Consider the following 25,220-nt stretch of genomic DNA (forward strand, 5'->3'; position numbering starts at 1 on the left):
GGCCCGTGTAAAATTTATGCAAATGCCCTATTTCCATGTAGGCTTCATGAGAAGTGTAACATTTAGTTCAGCTGTAAGGCCAGTAAGCAGCCAATAAAGCAATATTCATCCCCGATCGGCCACTTTGCCATTTTTTTTATGTAACTAAATCAGTCACAATAGGATTAGCACTAATACCCATCCACTGATAAGGCTGGTTAAGAAGCACCCTCTGTGTCGGTGCTGCCCACTGGAGATGAACGGCACAATGCCATGGAGAACAGGCTTCACATTTTATGTCTTTATTATGTGTATACAAAGATATGTGGCAAGCCCAAACATTTTTTTTTTTTTAATTTTAGAATAAAATTCTTACTTTTCTATAAAGGGGGTTTCCCATTGTCAACATTTATCATCTTTCCACAGTAAGGCTCTTTTCACGCAAACGTGTGAAAGGCCGATATCGGATATGAGCCCCCATAAAAGCCTATGACGGCGGGCGCAGTACGGTGAACACAACGTGTGTTAAAGGTTCATTCAGGTAGCGATAAACTTTTTTTTTTTTAATAGACAGGAATGAATATTACATAGTGAAATGCAAATAAACCTATAAACAGCACTAAGAATTACAAAATACAAATGAATGCCCCTTAACCATGCAGGTGATGCCAGGGCAGACCGATATAGCACCAGCATATTGATTTTACACCCATAATTAGCCTCCAGTTACAATGACCTCTACGAGCTACATTCGACTTGCCGGAGAACCTTAAAATTCCTTTTAATGTTCAGCAAAAGGTCTCCAAAATAATTGACATTCAGCTTGCCGCATCTCGCACGGAGAATTAGTCATGCTGTTTGCTAATCACCGGAAGATAAACTTGCTCCTCGCATCTACTTAGAAATGCCCACTTGCAGCAACTTTTAGAAATCATTGCAAACCAATTAGCATGTATGCACCAGCTGGCGAGGAGATGCCAATTTTAGATCTTTAGGTTTAAAAGCTAATTAGTTTTTTTTTCTTAATTTATGAAGGGATGTTTGCTGACCCTGTTTTTAAAGCGGAGGATTCTCAATATAGTAAATGTTTTATACATAGAAAAAGTTGTTAAAGTAGGAGACAGAAAACATCTACGCCAATAAATGCAAACTCATCCCGAGAAAAATATGTCAAGATAACTGCACGTCTTCTTTTGTTATATATAGTAGAGCAAAAAGATATAAAAATGTATGCACAGGTGTCCATCAGACTTGTGGGGGTTGTCAAAATCATCATCTTACGGAATGTGACCCATTAGAAAACTTTAACACGCGTGCAAAAACTTGTTAAAAAGTGCTGTGTGTGTACAGGCGAAGAAATACCCCTTCTAGTCTTTATGTGACTTTTAAGCAAACACACACAATATATTATATATTATACACATGCACACAACCTGTATCTTTAGCATGCAGTCCTCTCAAGAACTAGTGGGGAATCACTAAACCTCCACATAGTTTCTATGTAATCAGTGAGCTGCAGTCCATCCTTGTAGCAAGACAGAATTCAGCAGAGATGAATTCTGTTTATGATGAAAGGAGGGAGGCAGTAGAGGAGCAAAGTAAGTGGAGAAAGAAGAACTTTTCTCTGAAGATTTCTTGTTGTCACTTGTACTCCACATCTACAAAGTTATTGACCATTTAAAAGGCAATCTGTCAAGGTGGATTACTGGAGAGGTGTGTGTGACCAACAAATTATTTAATTGGTGTCAAATGTATTGTCCAAATGTGGGATGATGTGTACATTCCGCCACTCCTCTTCATGTAACAAAGCTTTGAGCTCTGCCAGTGCACACACTAGGACAGTGATGGCGAACCTTTTAGAGCCCGAGTGCCCAAACTTCAACCAAAAGCCATTTTTTTATTGCAAAGTGCCAGCACAGCAATTTAAGCAGTAATTTATTTCTCCTTGTTCTTTGACAACTTTCAATCGTTCAGCCGCCTAAAGACACCAACTCAGTTGAAAGGAGGAGGGCAAATTTGCCTATTGTTGTAGGAAGATTCTTTGAGTGCTGTCTGGTGAACTTCATGCTCGGATGAAGGCCTGGGTGCCCACAGAGAGGGCTCCGAGTGCCACCTCTGGCACCAGTGCCATAGGTTCGCCACCACTGCACTAGGACATCAGCAGCGTGCATTCGTGGGCAAAGCTCATGGACGTGTCTCTGCCCACTCTCTTACATGAGGACGAGAGGGATGAGGAGCGCCGGAAAGTATGCAAGTTTTATTATATATACAAGGATGGGCGTGGGGAAGGGTGGTTCAACTGCATGGAGCTTTTCATTACTGCGGAAGGCTGCATGGGACATTTTATTAATGAGGAAAGCTGCTGCAGAGCATTTCACTACCGGGGAGAGAGAGGCTGCATGTTCATTTTATTACTAAGGGGAAGGCTGCAGGGCATTTCATTACTGGGGGAGGCTGCAGTGCATTTTTTTTTCGGAGAGGCTGTGACAAATGCATATCCCAAACTAGGCTTTTACTGGAGTCAATAAGTTTTCCCAGTAATGTGTGGTAAATTTAAGGGTCTCGGCTTATACTCAAATATTTAACTAAGTATGCAACTACTTGCATCTAAAATTTAAAAAAAAAAAAAAAACTTCCAACACTTTTTATTAAAAATTTCCCAGAAATTCCTTATCCACAGCTGGTATGCTGTTGTCTGTTCTCTCTCTACTACAACACACAACAAACGCTTTGTACTCTTATCCTGCAGTCAGGAATTAGTTAAAAGCTCATTGACTCCAGTTGTACTTTAAAAAATGAGTGTTCTCCTGTGACTATCAAGTGAATGTAAAAGTCTGATAAATCCAGCCTTGTCAGAGCGGGAGAAGAATAAAGCTGCAGATGGCGCTTCTAACAGGCTTGTTAATTTTCCATTGTGCAATGTCGTAGCAAAGCTTAAACCTCACGAAAGATTACAGAAAGTAATTCGGCAAATGTTTAGGGATTTAGGTTATAGGGAGTCAGCTACACCTTCCTTGGAGAAAATAGCATTTTTATTTTTTTTTAAGGTCTAGTCTCACGTTTTGCATCTGCTTGTATACTTCAGCATCACGAAAATGAAGTTTACAAAAACATATTGCAGAGAGACTCGCTTTCCACACTGGGATATTCAGTACAGGAGCTAATTAATTTTATCTTTGTTCCGTCTGTGATTAAGCCCCATGGTAAGCCAAGCTTAACTGTGTGAAAAAACCCCAGAGATAAGATCGCTTCATCAATATGCCGGCTGACTCATGGCCACCGGTCCCCAGGCATAGACACCTTCCCACTGAGAGCTTCCAACAGAAAAACCATTTACACCTTTTAGACATCAATCATTCTCTGCCCGGGCTGGAACATTCAGCACATGTAGCAGACTACGGAAATCAAGCATTCATACAACCGCGCCAACCTTGCCAAGGGCTTACATACTACACCTCCTGGCACACAGAAAAAAAACTGCTGAAAAATACAGATTCTGATCACAGTTTTGTTTTATTTTTTATCCCATAGAGCAAAATGTAAAATCTAAAAACAAGGAAAACGTCTAATGTCCAATTTGGTGCCACTTTAACATACCAAGATCAGTACACCAAATATCTTGTTGTCATCCACAGACCCTCCTGACTTTACCCAGACCCTCTTGGTCACCTTGTTGCTAGGGATCTTTTCTAGTCTCTGGTTAGGGTTAGATTGTGAGGGTTCTTAAATGGGTTGACCTAACCAGAGGATATCGGATCAGTTAGGGTCCGACTGCCACCAACAGGACCAGCAGCAAATGGTGGAGAGTTTAACACTAATATAAAGCTCTCCCTGCCTCTGAACGCCTCCTCCCATGTGATTGACACAATGCGCCAGACTACAGGATATCTGGTCAATTATGTCCCTGGAGACAGGACCATCAATTACAGTAAATGGGGTGTTCTAAGGCAGGGAGAGCTTGACTTCAGTGTCAAACTATACACCTCCTTAACACTGAAGTCAAGCTCTCCCTGCCTTAGAACGCCCCATTTACTGTAATTGATGGTCCGGTCTCTGGGGGCCATTATTGCCCAGATATCCTGTAGTCAGGCACATTGTGTCAATCACATGGGAGGAGGCGTTCAGAGGCAGGGAGAGCTTTATATTAGTGTAAAACTCTCCGCCTCCCTGACTTTATACAACCTATTAACATATCACTTCAAAGTTGATTTTCTGGATGATTTCACTCTACTACACCAAGAAAAAAAAAAAAGATCCAGAATCTGCCCAGCTGCTTGACAACATACTGGTAGTGGTTTATTAGGCCAATTTCTGATGACAGGTTCCTTTTAATCGGTTCAGAACCTTTCATTCCAGTATCTCTAGTAGACTTCCTAATGTTTGGTGGTCAGTGCCAGAGTGTCTGCTCCAACTCAGAACCACCCACCTGACAGCAGACAGCAAGATAAGCATATTAACTGCTGAAACTCACAAAACAGAGCAAAGAACAACCCCATGAGCACTCACATTCTGAATACTGAATAGAAAACTGTATCAATCATATAGGTCAAGGTATTCCACCACAGGTTTTAACTGTGGGAAGCGCACCTCTCTCGGTAATGGGGGTTACCCATCGGTACTCGGGCAAGTGGAGAGTCTGCCGTTAATGTATGGCCATTCTCCATTCTGTGAGCTGAAAATAGCTGATGCTATACGCTACTCTCAGGTAGCTCTATCAGGTCTATAGAGCTCCAGGGAATAGAGATGAGCGGACTCGATATTTGCATTTGGCTCAAACAACTCAGACATTTTGCCAGATTGGTGACCGAACAGCTAATCCAACAAACTGATGCCCCTAGCTACAGCTCTGATTTACTAGGTCAATATGTCGCAGAGTCATATTATGTGGAATTGTCTAGTAACAAAAAAATTTTTGGAATGAGGTGTATGACTATTTGTGAAAAATTAAAAATTGCCCTTTTACCTTGGAAGTGGCAATTTTAGTTATTATTCCCAAAATAGAAATTCCAAGAGATAGATGGGAATTAACACATAAACTACTATTTGCGGCAAGGCTGATATTAATTTAAAAAAAAATATAAGTGCAATGGAATGGGTAAATTATTAAATTACGAATTATGAAATATGAAACCATTTGAAGGCCCTTTGAGAAAGACATGGAACGAAAGAGATGAATAAATCACTCTTCATTTTAGTCCTGGTAGTCTGTTTAGAGGGGTAAAAGAATGTTTTTGGTTCCCCACTGGTGCTGGATGTGGGGGGGGGGGTCGAGGGTAGGTATAGGTATCACTTAATTATTTTTTTTTTACCCCTTTTGTCAGATGTGTAGATTCCATGTAGATGAAATGTATGTTTTTTTAAAGTTTGCAAGGGCCAACCACAAATGCAAACGTTGGGTCTGCTCATCTCTACCAGAGACTCACCTATATTCGGAGCATACAGCTGCAGGAAGGGGAGCAGTGATCTTCCGTTCCAGAAATTGGTGTGGTTCCCAAAGGTTGTTTGCATGTATTACATATCCTGTGGATATGGCAAATACCTGGCTTGGGAATACCCCTTTAACCTATACATATGTTTTGCATACTACACAAAAAGCCGTTGAAAGAAAATAAATTCTGTGCAGATATTGCTATTGATATATATCACACCATAGGAGCAGCTCTATATATCATTCACTTATCCCAATGCGAAGGCTTCGGGTGTCCTATACCTTGCAGTGTGGATATGTGCAGTATAGCTCTGTCCTGTATAGAAAGTAGGAAAGAATATGACAAATCAGTCCTATACCTAGGTCAGCAAATCTCCCGCAGGAGGTTAGAAGAGATTCACCTGTTTCCAGAAATCTCAACGGTAATGATCCACTCATTAAGATAAATTTGGGACAACTATCAGCATGTATAAAGGAGAATTTAAGAAGCACGCCAGAGGTGTAATAGTTACACTGTGCTACATAATTGTGTCAATTGAGCAGAGTATTAGGGACAAGCCTTACAGGAATACCCTACATCTCAGACTTCAAACTTCACCTCCGAAAAGCAAGTAGCCCTTTAAAACACGTACTAAAGTAAGTCCAAACCCTAGTACATCCACTAGACATTAAATTAAAAATATGTGTTGAAATATATCTGTGATAATATTCCAGTTTTATTATTAAGTGCATATATAGGCCAGGTGATTGTGGAAGAAGTCAACTTGCCTTTGACAAATAGGGGAGGGAGGTCTTCATCATATATAATCATCAGGTCATTCTGGGTTATCCGTTTATAATTTAACATTGTCCGTCAATGTTATAGAGCAGGAGGAGCTGAGTAGATTGTACATAGTGTACCATCTGCATGCAGTACGTTATTGTAGCAGAAGGAGCCGATAAGATCATACATTGTATCCTATCTACAGGCAGCATGTTATAGAACAGATGGAGAAGAGTAGATTGTTCATAGAGGAGGAGGAACTAAGCCAATTGGATATTACGTACAATCTGGTCATCTCCTCCTGCTCTATAACATGCTGCCTGCAGATCTGATACTACGTACAATCTTTAAGTTGCATGTTACGGAATAGAAAGAGTTGAGAAGATTGTAGAGAGTCCTATCTGAAGGCAAGCATGAAATAGAGCAGGAGAAGCTAAGTAGATTTTACATGATTCCCCATCTGCTGGAAGCATGCTATAGAGCAGGAAAATCATAGCAGATTGGACAGGATGAAGTATGCCAATGTGTATATATAGTTTTGTTAAAACAAAGTAACAACTATTGGAGAATTGGACTACATTCAATGTGACAGGTTTGTTAAAATGAGAACTACTACTACATTTTCCTCTCCGGGACTGTATTGTTATGGTTTACCTTAGAACGTGTGATGTCTCCTGTAGAGGAGGTGAAGCAGAAGAACATGTAAAGGCTTTTCAGACCAGAAGCCAACAGTCAATTTCCAGAGCGTCTGAAAGAAAAAAAAGGAAAGAACAGACCAACAAACACAAAGGTATAAAACTACTGACGATTATGCCATCTATACTTACTGCCGCATCGTCACAGTGGTATTGCAGAGCTATGTGGATTCATCTTTAACCCTCTTTAGGGATGCATTGTGGTTGATTTCCTTTCGATGCCCCCCTTAAAAAATAAGTCCAATGTATCTGAAATTGATGATCTACAAAATAATAAAAAAAAATAAAAAATATATGTAATATTAGGGTATTTTAATATGATTTGCCCCATGCAACATAAAAATGATATTTTATCTTAATATGTCTGCACAGCACCTCGCACCTCAGGCTAGTAATATAGCAGATATTGAAAAGTGGCACAGAAAAAAAAAAAAAAAAAGCTCCAAAAACGGAAAATCTCGAAATCATCCATCAGTAATACAAATAGACGGGAACATAATCCAGTCGGTGTCAGTGTCTGAAGTGTTTTCCAGAAATAATAATAATCTTTCTTTATATATGTGGACCTTCAGTCCAATTACAAAGCATATAGACAACATCCTTAATATTGAATAGTAAGTATTAAATACAATACTAAAACGTGCCCACACAGGGGTGAGCGTTCTCCAGATGATGCCACCATAGCTCAGAAGACATCGTTTTTCAATGTCATTATACCGACATGTGCAGAAACTTTGCTTTGATGCTGCCAGGGCTTGCTGTGGGCAGAAGATTAGTGATAAAAGGGAAATAGTGATCACCGCTTCCTTAGGCTGAAGGAACATATGGAGTTTTTCTTGTTTTTCAGGTGCAAATTTTGCTCCTGGCACATGCAGGAGTGGTTTAGCAAGGGTGATATATATATATAAAAGTTTAAAAAGGGGGGGAGGGGGTAAATGACTTTCTCTAATATTTTTAACCAGCACATTTTTTGCTATCCACATTTTCCTTTGAGCCAGGAATTTTCTAGGTGAACTGGGAAAAACAACTTAAAGGGGACCTACCACCACGATTCTACCTATAAAGGTAGAACGGGTGGTAGGTGGATAAATGGGACGTAAGGATAGCCCTTTTTGCGCGGCGCCGAAGATTACATGGTAGGCGGAGGAACAAAGCTACTGGGGCGTGGAGTAGCCGCGACTAGTAGCCTCATGTCCGGCTACTCCACGCCCCAGTAGCCGCTTAATTAAATTAGCATATCAACTGATTAAAGTTTACAAAAGGATAGCCGGGGCGTAAGGATTAGCCCAAAAAGGGCTATCCTTACGTCCCATTTATCCACCTACCACCCGTTCTACCTTTAGAGGTAGAATCGTGGTGGTAGGTCCCCTTCAAAGAGGCCTTCAATAATGCAATTGTGGAGAAACCGCCCTTACCCTTTAGGAAAAGGCTACTACTACTTAGTACCTGGTCTCCATTAGTAGTATTAAGCTGAACCATCATTATTGGGGTCCTGAGGATTTGGCCAAACTCGGACCTGAACAGCCACAATTGGTGCTTGCGCCGATCAGGGGTGATAAACCTTAAAATGGATGTGCTCACCCTTCGGTAACACATGTCATCGCTGCTGGCACAGATTGCCATTGGCATATAAAGCATAACACAAGCAAAGAAGACCACGGGAATGTAATTGCAGCAAGATTGCTGCCAAAATGGCGGCATTCATGTGACGGCTAATTACATGCAACAGACAGCTTTGGCTATGGCATGTATAGGATAAAATGGAAGTTGGAGTTTGTGTTCTGTGGAACCGAATGGGAATGTTCGGTACCCAAACATTTCGATTCAGGTCCGCTCATCATTTATTACCTTCAGTTTTTGTGACCCAAAATCAGGAGTGGTAGCTCACACAGAACAAAAACTACACAAGGGTAAGGCGTAATGGAAAGGACTTCCACCTGTTCTGTGTGTTCTTTCCCTCCTGGCTTAAAATAACTGAAGGAAAAAACTGAAGACCTAATGGAGATGTGGACTGAGCTCAAGTGGACACCATTCAAGTTGATGGAAAATGAACGGCCAAAGTTTAATTGAACACTATGGCTGCTAAAAACACCCAATGTAATGGATTGACCAGAGGGCGCGAAACCCAGTTCAGTGGAAATGCCAAAGAGATGGCATGTGATGCGAAAGATCCCATGCTACGTGGACGGGGGATAGTGGAGCTAGTAGAGAATGTTACTAGCAGGAGATAAACTTCTAGAAGTAATAAAGCAAGCCTGCAGAAAAGGCTCAAACAAACGCATCTATACAGAAAATCTTAAAATTATGTAAATCTTAAAATGTAAAATGTGGACGCAATATTGGCTTCGATTTACACAATATACACCATGACGATACAGTCTAGCAGTATACAAGGACTGTAGGGAGTAACATACGCTACAGCTGCTCTTGTAGAAAGTGCCTGGATCTACAAGACAAGATTCTTCACTTAGGATAAAAGCCATTTGCACATCTGGAGAGTGAACCACTGGGACATTTACATCCAATTATAAGCAATTTTCCCTTTAATACGCCTGCAGCTTGTGTCAATGCATTTATCAATATATACAAAGGCTGGATGTATAAAGCTTTATCTCGGCGATACATTTTTCTTTTGGGGATGAAAGGCGGGGGGGGGGGTGCTTAGGGGAAAATCTCAAAATATACAGTCTATATGATATATTACAAGAAAAGATATATAGCTACGCAGTATTGGATGCACGGACAAAACCCAGACCATAAATCAAGCCGACGTCTATGGGCCTATAATATTTTAAAGCGATATAATATTTACGTTAACGACACAGCAGAATTCCCAGCCTCGCCAGCCATACAGAGGAAAGGTCAGGCTTATGGTGAGAAAATCCCCTCTAGATTCACAGCGAGGAAACAAACACTGACTTATCCGAGATCTCTGACATTCAAACACAGCACACAATTCACAGAATCCCCCCCATGTTTGTCAAAGATCTGAAGGACACCGGGCGGATTTTAGAGAAAGAGCGAAATGTGGTATTTAACTCTGCACTTACCGCACAATTGCTTTACTGCTTGCTGTAATTTACAACAGACTTTATTAATACGATAAATCACTAATACAAGTTTCAGACGCAGAGACTGTTTAAGAAACTTTTATAATAAATATAATAATAAAAAAAATATATATATATTCTCCACTGGACATTGACATTTTGCCGCACATTGCTTACAACGTCAGGACCCGCTGTGCAGTTTTCGTCTGAACGGATGGTTCTTTTGCACAGATATTGCTGACAGCTACAACCATAACAGGGTCCAATGTGCTTTTTTTTTTTTTTACACAAGAGTTTCCCCTGGTATGTCACACCTAAGCCACAGTGTCGATAAGATACCGTCTGTGGGTCTGGGCTTCTGTAATGCACAGTTTTTGTTCTCCCATATGCCACACATTTGAGTTCTTAGGCCTCATGCGTTGTTTATTTCAATGGCTTGGACCAATCCTCGAGTATTTTATGGGCTCAAACACATATGGGTTCAATAACTCTGTGTATCAGCCAACCGCCCTTGACGAAAAAAGATGGTCAAATTCCTGCCAATGTTTGCAATCCAGGCAGTCTTTTTTACTGTCACCAAAGTGTGAGTGTACCTAATGATAATAATAATAATAATAATAATAATAATTGATAATTTTATTGAAGGGGGAACATGGTGACACAATCCCCTAATATGGCTCTCAAGGGTTCATTAACAAGAGAGATCATATGGTGGCATTGGACCACATTCTGTGGTGATTTTATCATTTGTGTTTCCCGCTTTTTCCATGAGGTAGTTTTCTGCACTTTTCTGTCAGATGTTTTTACAGATGCTGCTTTCTGATTCGCTGAAGGTGAAGATCAGCTGTGATTGGTAAACAGCTGGATCTATGGTAGCGCTGTAGCCAGGCAAAATATTGTAGGTGGTCAGTTCATTGGTAGCTGGTCGCAGCAACTTACCCATATATTGAGCTGTCAGCAGGGTGTCTGGGCCAGTCTGAAGAAGAATCCCATTCCAACACCCCGCCCGGCCCACCCTAATTTATTATTTTTCCTATCCGTCGCAGTGCTTATTAGTGGTGGTTGTGTCTCCCAGCTCATGCTGGGGAGACTAAGTTAATAATATTGTTATGATTTCAATCTGTATTTTTGAATTATTCAGTTTATTTAATAAAATTGATTGATTTAATTATTTTATTTTGGTTGACCCAATAATAAAGCATTGCAGACAATTTTTAATCCAACATGGTTTATTGTGTCTTTATTTAATTTTGAATTATTAAGTTTCATCTTTTATGTGGGATTTGTGTTACCATGGTCCTTTGTTTGTGGCCTGCTCACCCACTGGTGATACACAGGCCGCAAACAACAAACCATAAGTCTGCGCACACACTGGCGACACACAGACCATAAACTACAAACCAAAAGTTCAATCACACGCTGGTGACACACAGAGCACAAACAGAGAACCATAGGTCCACTCACATGCCGATAACACCAGGCCGCAAACAACTAACCATTCACACACCAGAGACGCACAGGCCACAAACAACGAACCATAGGTCTGCCCACACCCAGGCCATAAACAATGGACCAAAGGTCCACTCACACGCTAGTCACACACAAGCAGCAAGCATCAAAGCATAGGCCCACTCACACGCTGGTGACACGCAGGCCATAAACAAACCATAGGTCCACTCACATGCTAGTCACACACAAGCAGCAAGCATCAAACCATAGGCCCACTCACGTGCCGATAACACCAGGTCGCAAACAACAAACCATAGGTCCATTCGCACACCAGAGACGCACAGGCCGCAAACAACAAACCAAAGGTCCACTCACATGCTACTCACACACAGGCAGCAAACAAGGGACCATATGTCCTCTCATACGCCGAGGACACACAGGCCACAAACAAACCCTATGTCCTCTCATACGCTGTTGAACTCAGGTTGCAGAAGCCACACACCATGGACCATAGGTGATTTCATGGGGTGTAAACAGATACAAGGACTGCTCACACGCCATAAAGTAGTGGATTGCGCTTTAGTTGTGTTTTATATAGTGTAATAATCAAATGCAAACCTTTACAGTCCATTGACCACCACTATGCTGTCTAAGTCATCATATGAAGAAATTATGGGGAATATCAGAATCCGCATTGTAAACTATCCCAGGAAGTATAAATCTGTATAACATCACAAGACCGTGTTATGTAGATGACGTGAGATAACAGCGCTGCACTGAACTCTGGTATTTTGTATAAGCAGAATTATTTCAAAGTAAATATTTAGAGGAAATTCACAGCGAGGCACCACCCTGATGGAGATATCAACGTCCTTATACTTATAAAAACATCCTGTTATGTATACACAACAATAGGGATTCTGTGATATCAGCAGAAAGTGATGTGCAGAATCGACCAAGGAAGTCTAATTCATGGAAAATACTTATTTCTTTGTGTTATCAGTTACATTTTCCCATTCCCAAAATTAATAGGATAACCCTCATATGCATAAATTACTCAAGTAACTAAATGATATTACTCCAGGGATCAGGTCATTAGTGCGGCGTTCCCTATGTAGAGAAGGAACATTGTAAGAGTCAATCATCCCTTTCTACATACATCAGCGTTGTGCCCCTTCCATTATTTATAATGGCGCAGCAGTCCCCATACTTTTTGCATTTATAAATAACGGAAAGATTTCAAGTACTTGGTTTCCACAATGGAAGGGAATACAGGCATTCCCTTGGTTACATACAAGATAGGGTCTGTAGGTTTGTTCTTAAGTTGAATTTGTATGTAAGTCGGAACTGTATATTTTATCATTGTAATCCCAGACAGAACTTTTTTGGTCTCTGTGACAATTGGATTTTAAAAATGTTGGGTTGTCATAAGAACCAGGATTAACACTAAAGATTCATTACAGACACCTTTGACAACTGTTACAGCTGTTTATTGTAGCCTGGGGTAAAGTACAGTAAATTACCAATATCCAGTGGTCCGTTTGTTACTAGAGGTCGTATGTAAGTCGAGTGTTCTTAAGTAGGGGACAGCCTGTAACAGAAATGTCAGCACTGATGTGATCTGAGCTTAAAGATGTTAAAGGATGTATGGAGAGGGCTCACGAGCCGAAGCCCCTTCCATTCACGATGGGTGACTGCAGTATTATACAACAGACACCCACTGCTAAGTGATGCGATTTGTGCAGACACCAATTGTGGGGTACAAACCTAAATAGCCTCATCCATATTGGAGGAGATTGATGCTCCCCATTAAATCATTGGGGATGTTCATTTTTCTTTTTGTTATGCGGATCCTATGTTCTCAAGATTGTTGCACCAGACACCCACCAAACAGATTATTATGCCCTATACCAGTGATGGCGAACCTTTTAGAGGCCGATTGCCCAAACTGCGACCCAAAACCCCCCTTATTTATCGCGAGGTGCCAACCAAAAATTAAAACAGTAAGTTATTGCTCCTTGTTTAACAACTTTCAATCATATTGGCCTCCTGAGGACAACAACACAGTAGAAAAATGGAAAATTTTCATCATATTAGCTTCTTTCTAGTGTCCTCTGTACAGAGAGAATCACGGGTCCAGCAGGAGGTCCAACAAAGATAATCTGGCTCTGTCTACTCATTCTCCCTCTTCCTACAGTCCTAAGTAGCGAAGTAAGTATCAAAATATGACTGAAAACAGCATCTTTTAAGTTGCTTGGAACTGCAGGAAGATTCTTTGGAGTCCTGTCTGGTGTGCTGGGGTGATGGCCCGGGTGCCCACAGAAAGGGCTCCGAGTGCTGCCCCTGGCACCCGTGCCATAAATTCGCCACCACTGCCCTATACTATGGATAGGGGATAACAAAAATGTATGCAACCCCTTCTACAGGGAGTCTGTCAGGTTTCAAACATTCAACAGTATTTTTTTTCCATATCGAAAATTTGTAATATCAGGTCCAACCCATTGCAGTTTCATAATTTCTGTATGCATAAAAACAGGATAATTTCTGGATAACATTTGTAGTGCTAAAGTTATATTTCTAATCCTAGTAAACGTCATTAATGGCTGGGGGGGGATTATGGGCCTGACAACCTCCCTTTAATAGACATGAAGTGATGCAATTTACCTTATTAAAACAATGAGCACAATCAATAATGTGCTCAATAATACAGAAACCAATCTGAAGTATTTACTGCACATAAAGGGTGACAAATTACAACATTTACTTAAGAGTTCTAAAATACATAATACAGTATAAAATAGAGACTTTTAAAGGGGCACCCTAAAGCCAGGGTGCTCCTCTGGCATCATCTAAATGAGTATACAACATTTTGCTAAAATTTGTCTCGTTACCTTTACGCATCCGATGCCAGACTGAATCAATCGTAGACATACGAAAGAAAAATGTGAGCAGCGGAGGGAGTGTATACCTTTAGCCACTGTAAGCTAAAAAAGCAAATAATGCAAGTTAAGCATACAGTAAAATAACAGCGGAGACAGAAGTGCTGCTGAGGTAACATAAGCAAATGTAGAAATGAATTATAGTCCGACCAGACAAAAGGCTTTGTGAACTTCCTAACATAATGCACATGCAGGCCTTGAAAGCCATGACTAAGCTTACTGATCCGGAGAAAAGGAAGTGGAAAGAAAGGCGAATAGTCATCTGTAAAATTCTACTGGGTCTATTTTGCTAATAATCGCTTCATGATAAAGGGAAGCACCAACTTTACAGACAATTGTGTTCTTATTCCAATGCATCTATATTGAAAGGTTAAGTGATTTGGTCTGTTCCTGCACCAGACCCCCACCTAACAGATTATTATCCCCTTTACTATGGAAAAGGCAGAACAATAAAAAAAAGGAGTCAGGCTTGAAGCGAGCAACATTTTCAGCCTGAAAATACTGTCATACATATATACAGTATAAACATTTATGTGTACAACCAGAAAGAGGTAAAAGTGGTAATATACCCATGGGCTAGGACTACGCAGGGGGGGTTCTGGAATGTTAAAATAGAAACTCATTGCTCTCTGTAGGAGATGTAGCTACAAACTACACTCACACAAACGTATGGGGGGCGTATATACGGCATTTCCTGGCCATTATATGATTACTTTGCATATTTTTTCCCCCATCTGTTGCTGGAGACTGGCTGCTACCCTGTCACCCATACACTGCACACAGACAAAAGGATACTATTATTATTTCATCACGCTTGATTTTGATGGTAGATTTCCTTTACAGACTAACCATCATTTAACATTTTTAACCCCTTCCCTCAGAGGTCCTTTTACGCGTCTCCATTTTTTACTCCCCACTTTCACTTTTTAATTTTTCCATTTAAAGAACTGCGTGAGGGCTTGTTTTCTGCATAACAAATTGCACTTCATAGTGATGGTATTTAATATTCCATGCCATGTACTGGGAAGCAGATGCAGCAATATGCAGAAAACGCCCACCTTGTATGGAGAGGAAACAACCCGTGAACCCTCTCCATAGCCCCACAGCTGCCATGTGACGTAATACGTCACATATCGGTAAGGGGTTAATGTGTGGGGGATGTTTTGAACATTTTTTGAATATACTTTATTAAATTCTGGATGGATAGTAAAAAATATAAAACTAAAATAGAAATATCACTCCCCTCTCTACTATAGAGATGGATATGCACAAGTTCACATGTAATCTCCTTGTGTGTTTAAACAGTTCTGGCAGTGAGGAGTAATCCCTTTACTTTCAGCTTGATGTTTGATTATATTGCTCATAGCATACTATAGCCAGGGAGAGAGCAGGAAGGGTTAACACTCACAGCTGTGTAAACAACAGAAGAAGAGACCTGTCTTCAATCCTGTAGACAGATTTCCCATAAGAACATAGAAGTAAGGCAACATGCACACTGCCGTTACCCGCCATACCATAGCACGGCAGGCACACAGCAGTGCGCGGGGAGAGGAGGAGGAGGAGGTGAGCACTGCTCACGTGTGCCCCTCTCCATAGGGATGTATGGTGCACGGCACCGTATGCCATGAAAAGATAGGACATGTCCTATCTTTTCACGAGGTACGGAGCGGTACGGTGCCTCCGTGCGCCCATTTCCGTCTGTGGGGGGGGGGGGGCGTATATCGGCCGTATATACGTCCCCCTTCCAGCAGTGTGAATGTAGCCCAACAAGCTGTCTCTTTCTATACAAACTAAGCACAATTTCTAAATGAAGTTTATTAGAAAAATGTTCATAACCCCCCCCCCCCCCCGCCACACACACACACACACACACACTATCAAAAACCATCTGAAATGATGGTTACACTTTAAGCAAAGTGTGTGAAAGTGTTGGTAAGTCCATGATGACCTTCAACCTATCCCTTGGGAAGAACAGCATTATCGTATTGGAGATAATCCATCGAAGGCCATTTACAGGCCACTTCAATTCTATTGTAGATGAGACATTAATGAAACTGATTAGTAAAGTGTACCATCCCTTTAATGTTTTAATGTCACTGGCAGTGTGGTAGTATAGATATGGCTCTGAAGCCACAGGCTACGCCTTTGGGTAAAAATAACCTTGATAAGAATGCAGGAACTTGGAACAAATAACCACAGACACAAATGACTACATGGGATGGATTTTTATGAATAATGTAAAACTTTAGGGTCTTAGAGGTTAGCTGTATTTCCTTTACTGGGGGTAAAGAGCTTACAAAGTACACCTTGTCCTTACAACATGGGGCCAACAAGTATAAAAACTTAAGTGCACTAAAGCTAGTAACACCAGGAATTCAGGCTATGCCATGGATAGGCAATTTCAAGTACAGGCAGTCCCCGGGTTACATACAAGATAGGGTCTGTAGGTTTGTTCTTAAGTGGAATTTGCATGCAAGTCGGAACTGTATACTTTATAATTGTAACCACAGCAACATTTTTTTTGGTCTCTGTGACAATTGGATTTTAAAAATGTTGGATTGTCATTAGAACCAGGATTAACAATAAAGCTTCATTACAGACACCTGTGATAACTGTTATAGCTGATCATTGTAGCCTAAGGCTAAAGTACAGTAAATAAGCAACATCCAGAGGTCCGTTTGTAACTAGGGGTCGTATGTAAGTCAGGGACGGCCTGTAGTTTTTAATGGGGTTGCCCCAAGACTTACAGCTATCCCCTATTAACAAGATAAAAGGGAGAATATGTGGACTGGTGGGAAACCAACCAAGATAAAGGGAGAAGATGTGATATTGCTCCCTGCTCCAAGTTAATGCCGTGTTGACACTAGGTAATAAATACGTGGGATTTAGTTGTACTTTGGGCACCATCATTGGTCCAGGGCATGTGTTGTCTATTCTACATGGACATGAACAATGGCCATGTGTGGCCAAAATCTATAGAGGTATGCAATTACTATCAAATACTGTTTGTTTTTTTAATTATTATTACTGAAAGTTTCCTAGTTATATAATTAGAGATTTAATATGAAAAGAATTTTTCTGTGAGCTTGTGCCAACACATAGCACCCAATGTGAAGATGCAGAGCTGCAGTGTCAAGCATGGTGGACAGGCATGGCAGCCACCTGCACCACTGAGGAGGAGTTATGGTAGTTTCTTGGATATATCATATCTCTGCTAATCTCTATGGATTATAGCTATACATTATCAGATTACATTAACCCCCGTAGCTCCATAGCTACAGAAACAGGGCTCAGTCACTTGCATGTTTGGTTACACAATAAAATACCCATTTCTTTAGTAAACAAAAGATCCTTGTCCTTGTGTGTCATGAGAATAAAGTATTTTCTTCCTCCTTGAGTTAGACTATGACAACACAATGCAAAGTAACCTGGCAGAAAAATGCAGAACAACCTTCATCCACATTAGCGCCATTGTGTTACATCTCTCAGCATTCCAGTCTCTGGCTGCTGTGTGACAGAAGCCAAGTTTATAGGACTGCAGTAATGTGGAAACTGTCCTGAAAGGACAACGCCAGGTTCCTGCAATCTCAAGGACAGTATCTATACATCGCCAGGAAGTGCAATATGAAAACTATTGCTACAATGGACTCAAAACAAACACGCACGTTTCAAGGTGTATAATGTACAAGAGCACCCCAAACTATTCAAAGTATGAAAATACAAGACGTACTAATACAGCAATGCATGTTTTTTCATGTTTAAATGTATAAAGGGCACAAATTTCAACATATTCATATTACGGTCTTTTCTAATTGAAATTAAAACGTAACTAAACCTTAGTAATTTTTTTCAGAAATGAATACAGCGAGTGGTAAGTGTAAAATGTTCAATACATTTCTGTGCTTTTCTCTGTTAACAGAAGGGGCTTCTGTGAAAGACAGGAGCTCCCGGGACTCATTTGCATAATTTTAAAAGAGAAGATTTTCTTCAAAAACAGAACAGATCCTGTTTGAGAGAAGATACTAAGGCATGTAAGCGTGCTTGGTGTACAATGCTGCATCCATATTGTAGATTTACTTTAAAGGGGTATTCTGGAAATACGAACTTCTGATACAAATCCATAATGCTATAAGTAAAGGAATACAAAAGTGATCACAAAACAGAGCTTAAATAGTTTGCTTTTAGGAGTCATAACATTTTATGGGCTTTCTAAATTAGGTGGAGTTATCTCCAAAATGGCCAACATCTGCAACTACAACTCCCATGATCCCACAGCTCTCAGTAACAGCTCCTCCCTTGATGATGTAACAGAGCGTTTTGCTCCGTTAAACATTTTACCACATTACCTTACAGTTGTGATGTCTCACCACAACACTGGTCATACTGGAAGCACTGCAACCAAAAGACTGATGATGATCACATGACTTGCCCAGTCAAGTGAAGGACATGTGATGTGGACATGTGACTAGCGGCCCTCTTCTGTCCTGTGTCTCCTCCTCAGGGACAAAGTCACAAAACTGATTAAAGGGCCAGCAGCATTTTATTTTCCATGATAGTGTATGACCACAACAAAAATAACGACTAATTACATATTAGCTTATATTTTAATCATCTATTTGAATATGAATTATGCTTATTCCTGGAATACCCCTTTGCACTTTACCATTTTACATTTGTGAGAGAGACGTAAAAATAACAAAGGCACGGTAACTTCTTCCTGCTCCGGTACACACCATGCACTGATAACAAGTGCATTATTTATTCAGGAATTATACTTGACATGTTATATGTCTGAATAGTGAGCGGCATGATAGGATGACAGAGCACAGCGCCAATAACAATAAGGCACAATGCAGCAGAAACAGTATGATTGATCACCGGCCTCCGTAATGACTGCAGACCGCTGGCTCATAACTCTGCCACGGCTATGTATAATTACGTTACTTAATACAATGCCTCTCAATTACAAAGTTCGCGGCAATTATGTGTCAGAAGCAGTTGTGCCGCTAAGTCAGTGATAAAATCCTGCTGGCACAAAACGTCCGCTACAAGCGAGCCAGGCAGGCGGCAATGAAATACCAACATTTCATCTATGTGTAAAATATAACAGTGGGTGAGAAGGAGACTTACACTGCCACATAAAACCCTATTCATACTCGCTTTATTGCTGGTTTTATCACTGTACTTTACCACAGCAACCAGATGTAATGTTACACGGAGACAATGAAAGATTCTTTAGATTGTAAGTTGTACTTTTCTCTTTTTTTTTTGCAATTTTATTTAGGACACACTGTGGGGTTACTTTTGTTCGTTTAAGAACACGGAGTGCTGACAACCAACACCCCTATACAAATCCACCCCCTAGCCATGGAAGGGGACAGAGAAGTAAAAAAAAAAAAAAAAAAGAAGAAGATTGGGCAACTCTATTCATATGCCCAATCCATATCTCTACTTACATCTGCCACTGGGAACTGGACATCTTCCAAGTAATGGAATTTGGGAGGGTATTGGGATATGGTGGCAGAGATCAAAAAGTTTGGCAACTAGGTATCTAAATGCCCAACCTTCACCTCTACTGGGTATCCAATTGCCAGATCCAACGTCTGGGGTAGGGCAGAGTAATGAAGAAATCAAAAAGACTGGTCAACTGGGTATCCAATTGCCAAGATCTTTTTCTCTACCTGCAGGGACCGGAACGTCTTGGCGGGCAGGGTAAAGCAGAAATCAAAAATATTGGCCAACTTGGTATCCGATTGCCCAATCCTTATCTATATATGGACCTGCCACTGGGAAACGAGACATGCAGAAATCAAAAAGATTGGCCTACTGGAAATCCAATTGCACAATCTATTGGAAACTATTGAAGACAGCTGTCAATAAATGTATCCATCCCAAGCCTCCACTGAGCGTAAACTATGGGTGCACCCTAATGATGAACACCCAGAAAATCGGCAGCAGGAATAACTGGCCATGTTAACTCCTCCTTCGCTTTCAGGTGAGAGGGGATGAATTGGAGGGCATATTCCACTCTATGTGAGCTTATAGTATGAACATACAGTGGGATGCCCTACTTTGCAAGGATGCATGGAGAATTTTCCCAGTGTATCCTTACAATAGAGAGGAAAAACTACAATGTAACCCCAAGCTAAAATGTTATATAGTCTATGAAACCAAAGGCATATTATGGACGGGGTATTTTGTATTAGTAAATTTGGAAAACATAAGATCTACTCTCATTCTCAGTTTCCCTGTTCACAAACATTGAAGGAGATGGATCAATCTGAAAGAATTAGTATTGGTTTAGTAGGAGATCTCAGAAATGCCCTTATACGAGGAGAGCCTTCCCTTTAAGACTCCGCTGCCCTTTTCCAGCCCGGATGCAGTCTGCTGAAATTTAGCTACAGTAACATTACAGGTTTCTCGGAGATTAATGCAAGTGTTTGGCGTAGCAGGTTTTCTTTTATAAATTCCTTGGTTTGGAAATCTCGGCTCCCCTGCCAGTTCCTAACTGTTCCACACGTAAGCTTTTAAATAGAGATTGTGATTATTTATTGACTTCTCCAGAGTGCGCAATAAAACTTCACAACATGCGGCTGTCTGAAATCTCTCTCATGCTCGCTGAAAGGTATGTTCTTTGTTTCCCACTGCAGAGAAAACTCCGCTCGGGCTAATGAATCCGCACAGTGTTCTGTAAACAGGCACAATATCTCCACGCCAAATCAGATCGGAATCAATCAATTCCCCCATCCTCATTATACCACCACATATTGCTGGTGGACGATCAGAAAGGAAATTGGGTATAGAGGTCGGAGCTTTAGGGTGCAAAATTCAGCCAGGCTCCATAAATAGGACACATTTCCATAATTCTCAGGTTATAAAGTGACTGAGGTATATATATGTATTCAGGTGTGTATACTGAATATATATAATTGATAAGGTGGTGGGCATTCATACATGGTAGTCAAATCCCATAACAGAAGCTTATTATGCTCAAGAAGATGACGTTCAATACAGTTTAGCATAACTTATCTTTTAACAAACTTTGACTGTCAGCAGTCCAGTATAGATGTGTAAAACTTATTTTTCCAGCAGTTCCACTCTCTGCAGTTTCTATTTGTCATTTTGCAGTTGAAAAACAGCTTTGACTTTCTGCTACTCTGCAAAAAGCCTCTGTGAAATCAGAGATCTCAGTTGGGTTTTTGTCAATCTTGCTAGCAAGATGGAATAACATGGACATTAGGAAGTAACAGATTAGGAAAGAACAAGACAAAACACATAAAAATAATCTACCACTCACAAAAAGTAAAAAAACACCTATAGGTCCTATATTTACTCACCTGCCCTCCTCTACATCCCGATCCCAGTGGTTGTCTTTTCTAATCTTGACACGGCAGGATTACCTAGAGAAAAAGACTTGTTAAAACCAGGCCGGAGCGTGGGATCGCAATGTGGCTCCGGGCTGATAACTACTCACGCGACATCACCTCCCTCTCCCTGCATTTGAATTATTAGCAGCCCAGAGCACCAGACATCACATCCCCACGCTCAGGCCTTTTTACTAGGTGATCACGGGGTGTCAAGATCGGAGAACACAAGCGTTGTTGAACACTTTTCTCAAGTATTAGATTTCTTTTAATGTTTTGTTAAGAGCATCTATTCCCAGTCTCTGCTAAGAGTATGCAGTGGGAGGTCCTCAAAGATGTAAGGACAGTGACATAACTGGGAAAAAACTCTGAACATCGTCAGCAGCTAATCACTGGCTACTGCAGATGTGCACTCACGGTGCTCGGCAATCTCAGTCAGATCCATAGAAGTGAATGGAGCAGAACGGTCATGCACTGCCATCTGTTCCATTCAACTTGCAGAGCGACGAGGGGTCCGACAGAAGTACCTGGGACCAATCTGACCCCCCCCCCCCCGTTCTCATGATCATCACGGAGACTCCCACCGATCAACAAGTGGGTAGGGCCTAATTTGCATGGTGGGAAAATCCCTTGAAAGCCTTTTCAGGCCTGGTCATTAAGGGGTTTAACTCCTTAACTCCTACTTACAAAGCTGTTGAAAAGTAACTGGATCATCTAACACTTCAATTCTTTCTCCTTGTACTCTTCTATTACTGGGGTTTTGTCCTCACTATACAATATAAATTGTGCAATGTGCAGTCCTGCAAATATCCTAGAGGAGGCATACACTTCTAATACATTGGTCAGCGTGCTAATCTCATACAGCAAGCATGGTCATTTCTGTCCCTAAGGTCTCATATACACGAACGTATATTACAGGCCTGTGTCATACCATTCTCATACGGTCCCCAAATGAATGGCCTTATCGCCTACTTTACCGTTAACAAAATTGCCATTCCATTCCCCCCACAGAAGTCTCTGGCACATATGTTTGTCTACAGCATGTGTCCTGTATATACAGTGGGTAGCAAAAGGAGACAAGCTAATATCATTTGCCAACTCACCATTTTTTAAAGGGGTTATCCGAGACATTGAAAAAAAATTATATGTGACTGGGAGGGGACTACATAACAAAAACAAACATTTACTTATCTCTGTGGTCCCTCCCGGCATCCCATGCTGCCATCTCTCTGGTACGCACCCTCGATTGTTTGCCAGGCACAGAAGCTCCGCTGAGTTAGGCTTCCGGCCGGCCAAGCCCACCAGTCCTTATTCCAAGTGCTGTATCATGTGTATCACGGTGAGATGGAAGCCAAACTCAGCGGAGCTTCTGTAAACAAACAGGGGCACATCCCGGAGAGACAGCAGCACGGGACGCCAGGAAGAACTGAGGAGGTAAGTAAAATGTTTATGGCCCCTCCTGGCCACATTTTTTGTAACGTAAGGGATAACCCCTTTAAGGATAAGGATCAATATTGTGCGCCAAAAAAGCACTGTACTTACAGCCAATTACATCTGTATATATAGACCATAAAAACAAATACAGGCGTTCCCCTCCTTAAGGACACCCGACTTACAGACGACCCCTAGTTAAAGACGGACCCCTCTGCCCAATGTGACCTCTGCTGAAGCTCTCTGGATGCTATACTATAGTCCCAGGCAATGATCAGCTGTAAGGTGTCTGTAATGAAGCTTTATTGATAATCCTTGGTCCAATTACAGCAAAAACATTTTGAAACTCCTTTTTTTTTTTTGGTCTGGATTTACCATTCAAAATATACAGTTTCGAGTTACATACAAATTCAAATTAAGAACAAAACTTAGTACAACTTCAAACAATACAGTTTTCTCATATTCAGGTTTTCTGAGGCAATTATCCAGGACTCCCATTCCCTGAAATAGCAATTCCCAGAGCTCCATTTGTTATAACTCCCTGCTAGGCTCGTAAACCTGGGCCTAAAGTTTCCTTTTTTTTTCAATGGCAGAATGAGAACTTTTTTTTTGTACAGGAATAAAAATTCTGTAGGAATCCCACTTTAGAACAAGTAATATCCACGTATATCCAGGTATGATGCTGGATATATTTGCTCCTCAGGATAATAGAACAACCCATGAAAGCTACCATGTAAGATGGGGTTAGTCAGGCGACTCCATTATTGCTGTCTCTACATTGCAACAAGATAAAATTAAGTTCATCATCAAAATAGAGAACAGTGCAAGGAATTAGAAGCATGGCCTTCTGCTGGAAACCATCCCAAAACATCTGAGAAAATAATCCACCATCATGTCAAGAGGAGGCCGTCAAGGTAAAGTGAAGAGAAACAAAAACTAGGGTGAGTGGAGCATCAGTTATGTAAAGAGCAATCCCTGGATTTAGAGAATGCCGACCATCTAACCCTTGTGACTTCCATTATCTCTTCTCAAACAAGTTGAAGAGGAGCTGTCACCAAGTACCTCATTTTGTTGGTGCTGTGTAACCAGATCTGGTTCACTGAATTATCTCATAGTAGCCAAGGTGGAAGAAATAAGATGTTGCCGTCCCCCTTGTCTAATAAACGTGTAAAGTCATATATAAACATATGGGAGTCAAATCTTTTGAAATGAAACAGGGACACAGCCACAATCAATGCTATATGTTGGACCTCCATCTTTCTGATACTGATCACCTATCCTAAGAAAAATCTCCTTAAAGAAAATACGCTGCTGTGTGTGAGGTAGGCCTGAATAAGGACACTCACATTTGTACAGAAAAACTGCAGTGTAGTACTGTAGCAGTGTATGGGATTTATCCAAATCTCATTAAGAGATCCACCTTTCTGCTGTGGATTATGTATGAACAGCTAAATATCATTTATCTAGTGCCGATCCTGGTGCAAAAACTAGCAAATCCAACCGCTGAACTCCTCATTGCTGAGGCAAAACTGCAGCATAAAATGCATGAGAATCCAGATGGTTTCTGAGGTAAATTTTGCAGCGATTCCACTACTTCGGCAGATGTGCCTCACAGTATCATAGGGGGAGATTTATCAGGCGCTGGAATATGAAAGACAACCAAACCCCAATCTGTCATTGTGTTCTAGTCCCCCCATTCCTCTAATAATCTTGGTTGCTCTCTTCCGCACCCGTTCCAGTTCTACTATATCCTTTTAATACACTAGTGCCCAAATCTATACACTATATTCCATGTGTGGTCTGACCAGTGATTTGTAGAATGGTAAAACTATGTCCTTATCATGAGAATCTATTCCTCTCTTGATACATCCCATAATTTTATTTGCTTTATTAGAAGATGCTTGGCACTTGTCACTTAAACTAAGTTTCCTATCCACCAATATCCCCCCCCCCCCCCCGAGTCTTTTTCTGAAGTTTTACCAAGTAATTGACTGTTTAGAACATAATTACACTTGTTTTAATGGCCCAAGTACATAACCTTACACTTATCTACAGTACCTCATCAGCCAATTCTCAGCCCATTCCTCCAGCTCCCACAATTCCCTTTGTAACGCAATACGAT

The 25,220-nt window shown here is 41.0% G+C and overlaps 1 protein-coding gene across 3 annotated transcripts in view; it reads right to left on the minus strand.

Annotated features, from left to right (window-relative positions):
* FAM222B (family with sequence similarity 222 member B) overlaps positions 1-25,220 on the minus strand; it is a 98,987-nt gene that overhangs the window by 69,377 nt on the left and 4,390 nt on the right. For all 3 annotated transcript variants that reach the window (XM_072138276.1, XM_072138277.1, XM_072138278.1), the window contains exons 2-3: positions 6,998-7,128; positions 6,825-6,918 (exon numbers count right to left, since the gene is read on the minus strand). The gene's annotated coding sequence lies outside the window, so the exon portion shown is untranslated. The remainder of the gene's footprint in view (positions 1-6,824; positions 6,919-6,997; positions 7,129-25,220) is intronic.

Source organism: Engystomops pustulosus, chromosome 2 (assembly GCF_040894005.1).
Source record: "Engystomops pustulosus chromosome 2, aEngPut4.maternal, whole genome shotgun sequence".
NCBI classification, from domain to species: Eukaryota; Metazoa; Chordata; class Amphibia; order Anura; family Leptodactylidae; genus Engystomops; species Engystomops pustulosus.